The sequence below is a fragment of the Sphaeramia orbicularis genome, chromosome 11 (genome assembly GCF_902148855.1).
Source record: "Sphaeramia orbicularis chromosome 11, fSphaOr1.1, whole genome shotgun sequence".
In the NCBI taxonomy this organism is placed as follows: Eukaryota; Metazoa; Chordata; class Actinopteri; order Kurtiformes; family Apogonidae; genus Sphaeramia; species Sphaeramia orbicularis.
This window is the reverse complement of record NC_043967.1, coordinates 16,315,999-16,322,743: the sequence shown is the minus strand read 5'-3', so window position 1 is coordinate 16,322,743 and position 6,745 is coordinate 16,315,999.

Here is a 6,745-nt window from a genome sequence, read left to right as displayed (position 1 = left end):
AGCTTCTTAAAGCAGGGTTAGGGTTAGTAATTAGCGTATGTCCATGTGGCCAATGTACTGTCTTCTTCCATCTTCATCCATTGGCTCATTTGGCTGAACACCAACAGGAAATAGAACTTTCCTCCCTCATTTTTGATTCCTTAAGGTCTTGCAGTCTTGCTGTTTTGGGTTTTTTTCCCCCTCATTTGAGCAATTAACCCATAAAGACCCAAAGCTACTTTTGTGGTAGTTCCCAAATATATTTTCCTCTATATCGAACCTTTCTTAAGTGATTTATCACCACTTATTGTAATATTATTCTCTGTGTTTTGCATTTTTCTGTGTAAATCATGTATTTTCCTATATTTAATTCAGTGGTCATGTAGATGTTCATTAAAGCTTAGAGTACAGTCAAAAGACATTATATCAGAAAGAGAAAACTGAAGAAATAGTGACTTTTTCAGTAAAATAAGTATGTCATTAACTGAACATAAAACAAGTGTCTCCATCCACTGTCACTGATCAAACTCCATGGGTTTTACTGGTGAATCAATGTTGTAGAAAATTTCAAAAGATGAAAATCAGGTATTTCTTATATTTGATTTGCTGATCATGTAGAGGTTCATAAAAGCTCAGATTAAAGTTGAGAGTATGATATCAGAAACAGAGAAAACTGAAGAAAAAGTGAAGTTTTCAGCAAAATCTATCATTAACTGAACATAAACCAAGTGTGTCCATCCACTGTCATTGATCCAACTCCATGGGTTTTACTGGTGAATTAATGTTGTAGAAGGTGACGGTGTTTCCAAGTTCACTACGGAGCCTCTGAACGTCCAAATGGGTCATATCTGATGACCATTAAAAGATGACAAACTGCATTTTACACCAATTATTTCAACGTGTTGATGGATTTAGTGGTTCAAAAGTTATTAAACAGTTTAGATCAGTAGATGGTTTGGTTGCCAGTGGCTGTTTGGGTTTTTATGGGTTAAATTATGGGTGAAAAGTGTGTTGTAATGCAAGCACTATTAAACGCACTGTGTAAAATATTACTGAAAATTGATTAGTAATGCCTTACACTACTGTGTTACAGCAAAAAGTGATCCGTTACAGTAATGCATTACTTTTGTGATGCATTACTCCCAACACTTCTGATCAGTCTTGGATTTGCTTAAATCCTCGATCACTAAGACATTATACTGCAGCCATCCACAGTCGTCACCTGACTACATTGACCACTACCTAAACACGTCTTTACCCAATGTAAACTTAGCCAGACCAGTGACTCACCACCTCCTCCTAACTGGCCTTGTCCTCATAAACCTAATGCAGAGAGAGCAATGTTTATAGAAAGACAGGAGCGGCACAGCTCTGATCTGCCTTGTGATAGGGCAACAAGAGCGAATGAGAGAGAAAAAGGGACAGAGACACAAAGTAAAGGAGACGCCAGGGGTTACATGATTGCAGGACAAACTCATAAAAGTTCCATTAACTGCGAGGAGTTAAAGAGGCCCTGTTTTCATCCAGCAGACAGCCGTCACACACAGAGCATCACCATTAACCACATCTTCTTCTCTTACTTCCATGTTTTCTGTTCCATCTTTCTTGAATCCTACCCTACATTTAGTTATTTCACTCTTTTCCCTTCTTCTGAAATCAGATTGGAACTGTGTAATCAGTGTAAATATAAATACACAAAACCAAGATTCCCTCTTCCTTACCTTTTGTCTTTAACCCATAAAGACCCACATATCCACCACCGACATAAACCATCTCCTGATGTAAAATGTTTAATACCTGTTGATCCACTAATCCTATCAAAACATGGAAATAATTGGTGTAAAATGCAGTTTGTCATCTTTTAATGGTCATCAGATATGACCCATTTGGACGTTCAGAGGCTCCGTAGTGAATGTGGAAACACCGTCATCTTCTACAACATTGATTCACCAGTAAAACCCATGGAGTTTAACTAATGACAGTGGATGGAGACACTGAGTTTATGCTCAATTAATATTATATTTTGCTGAAAACTTCACTTTTTCTTCAGTTTTCTCTGTTTCTGGTATAATACTCTCAACTTTAATCTGAGGTTTTATGAACATCTACATGATCAGCGAATTAAATATAAGAAAATATCTGATTTTCACTTAAAATACAGAGGATAATATTAGAATAAATGGTGATGTATCACTTAATAAAGGTTAAAGACAGGGAAAAATTCATTTGGGAACTGCCACAAAGTAGCATTGTGTTTATGGGTTAAAATATCAAACTCCCCCTCCACCGCGTCTGACCAAAACAAGAGTCCATCGTTACGCCTCCTTCCCATTCAATCCTGGGTTCCTGGTCTGTGAGTCACAACCTGAAGACGCCACAGGTCTATCTGTCAGCGTCACAGTGTCTATCTTATTAAACCGTCTCGCCATACGTCCATGTCCGTTCACTAACAGCTTTCAGGTCTACAATAAATTTGGTTACAGTGTGTTTATAGAGTGTAAAATCTAGTACTCTGCTTACACACAAGAAGCATCTGGTTAAATAAGAAAATCAGTTTATGCAGAAACAGAGTAAGAACACACTGTCGAATGGTAATCGGGGTGTACTTCATTTAATTTTGTCACCATTTGGTAATGAGCTCAGCATGGCAGTCTTCACACTTGGTTGTTAATTTTCTCTTTCCTTTACTTTCTCAGTTGTGTTTTATATTGTTGTAAAATACAAACTATGTTGAACTGAAGAAATAATTAGGACATGAGTATCAAAAACTATAAAATAGTGGCAGAGAATTACTTTTTAAATCTTTTTTTAAACTTTATTTTAGATTAAATTAAGACTGGTCAAACAGAATAAGTACAATAAAATTTTACAAAAGGAAATAAACAGTTCCTTCAGACATGGATGCAACCATTTGTTTAATCATTTACACAATTAATGTCTAGATGAGTCCAAATTACAATTCAGTCCTAAAGCTTCCAACAGTTTCATCCACTTCTGCAGGAAAACACCAGTCCTTCCATTGATACATTATCCCAATAGAATGAGGTTTTAATTTTAATCAGTACTTTATGAAACATTGAAACACAGCCATATTTTACAGTTCTGACATTATTAAAATGAAAATGTATTCATCGTTGTAATTAAGTAGTAGACCTTGCACATGAAAATATTGCACATGAAATATTTGCTTTACAGCTCTGATAAAGAAATGAGTAGTATTTAATTTAACAGTAAAAATGTTCTCAATAACAAGTAACATTTGATGTCACACACACACACACACACACACACACACACATGTTACATTTGGACATTACTCAAAATACATATTGCACAATGCACATTCTCTGGTGTCTGCACTATGTGCATATAAGACTTTGTTTTTTGGTTTGTTTTGGTAGTTTAATTTTACATTTTATATTTCATATGTTATATGGCTTCACTCCTTAAGAATAAGTTTTTTAATGTGCAATTTGAATGTATAATTTGTATTGATTGGCCTTTGTGGGCAGTTCTTGCATTTCACTGTTCATCCCCTGAGCATGTGACAAAGAAAAATCTTGAATCTTGAAAACAATCTAGAAACATTAATTCAAAATGTACAAGAATATAATGTAAAGCAGATGCATTATTGCAGTGTTTTTCAACCTTGGGGTCAGGACCCCATGTGGGGTCACCTGGAATTCAAATGGGGTTGCCTGAAAATTCTAGTAATTTAGAGAAATAAAAAAATAACTTACCAATTAAAAAATATAGAGCTGAGAGACAATCCCAATCCATAAAAGACATGACAAATTGAAGCTGAAACTGAAGCACTGTGGTTCTGTTTATCTGTCAAATGTTCATTGTGGTCAGTTTCAGATGCTGCAGCTCTTTCATAATTCATAGTTTGAATTATTTTGTTCAGTATTATTTGTCATCCTTGTAAATCCAAGCTGGACTGACTGTACATTTCCTGACCAAGGACAATAAAATTCTTACTTTGTGCAGTAATCTACACCTGGCTTTTCTGCCTCTGTCCATAATAATATACATTATATAGACTAAATGTCATCTAAAATTAATGTTTATTTGCAACATAGTATAGCAAACTATTAGATGATCAAAAACATATTAATTTTAGCAAAAATAAATTCTCCATTTTGAATTTTGTGATGTTAAAATGTGGTCACGAGTCAAAAAAGGTTGGAAACCACTGGGTTATTGCATTTGTGTAAAAAGAACAAATGTAAGTTTATTTACTTCATTGAAATACAAAAATCTTTTTCATTTCTGGTGTTTTCAGTGAGATCGCTGTGTGACAGGTTATCGCTGCCTTGTTTATGGAGACTTTTGAGCTGACATGAAAAAGACATGAAACACACACAGAGACACACTGACCCCGGCTCTACCTTGTCAGTCACTATGGTTTTATAGTTTTGCGGAGGTCTGCTCCCTGGCAAACAGTGTAAGTGTTCCTTCAAATCATCCATTAAGGCACTAAGCACAGGCTCTTAGCCTTTCTTCTGATGCCCTCACTATCTGGTACCACCATCTCCTCTTCTCCTTTTCCCATGGTGTAACCTTACCTCCCGAATGTATCTTTCCCCAGCCACACACGCAAACACAGTACCACACACACACACACACACACACACACACACACACACACAATGCTGTTCTACACAATTGCAGAACATCTTTAACATCTGTCAGATCGATTTCTGATAGTTTTTGTCTATGTTTTCAATTATTATGCGCAGAGTATATGACCCAAAGTTCCACCAGGGGAGTACTTCTCAAACGTAAGCTTTTCAGCATCGTGTTTACAAAACCACAACCATTGGTCAGCAGCAGCCAGAGGTCAGCAGGACGACTCAGCACTTCATATAGAGCACGTTGGAGGATGGGGAGGAGGGAGGAGGGAGGAGGGAGGAGGGAGGCCGGGAGATGGAGGAGCAGAGAGAAGAGGAAACCCAGACAAAACAATTCCCTAGGAGAGGACCAATAGGCAGGGTGTGACGGTCATGGGATGGGGACATAATGAGGATACATCACTGCAGAAATGAGGTGCTCTATCACAGCCACACTCGGCGTACATAAGCAGACGCACACCTACTGTATTTACACCAACATGCAGCTACAACAGGCACCAATGGCCCATACTAACATCACATCCCCATCACACCTCTGAGCTGATCATTGTGTAATAGTCAAATGTATCAGACAAGCCTCAATTGCAGCACAATCACACTGTAAAATCCAACATGCTGTAGTTCGGTTTGACTGTGGGAACAGGCTTTTTTTTTTGTTAGTTTGTTTGATGATTCTCTGGGAAAGAAGGGGCACAACTTTTTCCTGTCGCCCTCAGCCACCACCGTTGCCGAGCAGTAAAGCGGCCAAAGTGTAGTAAAATAAAATGAGGTGCGGAGAGAATTGGACTGATCTGCAAAGCCATTGGCTGCCGAGAGGGTTGTAAAATAATAACACCGAGTCATAAAACAAAGTGCTTATTAAATCATTTTTAAACAATATCGTGCAACGTGGTGTGCTCCATGGTTCCACAAAACAAAAAGATCACTTGGGCTGAACAATCAAATGAAATTTAATTAGTTGATCATCATCACAACGCTGAGTAAGAGTGAGTGAGACTTTTGGGAGAGCTAAGTGGCTCAGCTCCTACTGCAGCTATCATCAATAAAGCAATGCTTGTACATTATGTAGCCATTACTGGGACCTTAATGCTCTAGTGTCTAAACCATTTTTTTTTTCTTATATTTTGCCAGGTTGGTCTCCTTGTGTATTATCTAACCTCAATCCTGTTACACATGATCAAGTTCACCTATGTACAACCCAAGATCTCACTGCAGTCATGTCATGCAAATGTATAACCACTCATAGGCCAAGTCTTGTGAAACAGGGGAGAAAATAAATAACTCACATTTCCAGAGAAATACATTTATTCTCCAGGAAAGTCCATAGTAACTCCAAAAACTATATGGTGAACCTGCTTTTTTGGTGTTTTCAGTCCAAAATGACAGAGGTGTGGATCAGCCAATGATGATTGTGAATGAAAATTAGGTGTAACTTCTTATCAAAACGCCTATAATTGTTTAATTTTATTATTTAGTTTGTAAATAACATGGAAACACACTATGAAAAAATTACCATAGAATTTAACACCGAAAAGTTGTAAAATTGCAACATAAAAAAACTGTAAGTGGATATACGATGCATAAAAGATTTTTGTATTAATGATTAAATCAAATATAGCTGTTGTTTTTACAGGAAAAGTATGTAAACAAAACCATATTTGTATGTAGAAATTATGTCTTTCTATTGTTTTTAGAAAATGAAATGTAAATTTAAACACTACGGGGTGTTGTTTAAATTGCAAGACCACAATAGATAGATAAGCTTTATTTCAGACTCATGGTCCACATTAAAAAGCAAACAGATAAATACAAACACAATAAAAAATATATATATAAATGAATAAATAAAAAACTCTATACTTTCAAGAGGCAGTCATACCAGTGTTTCCAGAACAGAGATGTGTAATGTACAGCACTATATGCAAGATTGGTCAGCAATAAAATTACAGTATTTTCTGAATGATTCAGGCGTATGTCACAATGTTGAAATAACAGCCTATTTGCTTTTTTTTTTTTTAAATAAAAAAGTAATAAAAAAGTAAACATCTAACAATTTAACATTTCAAACATGTAAATTAACAGGCAGCTATGGCTCAGTTGGTAGAGCGGGTCGTCCAGTGACCAAAGGGTCT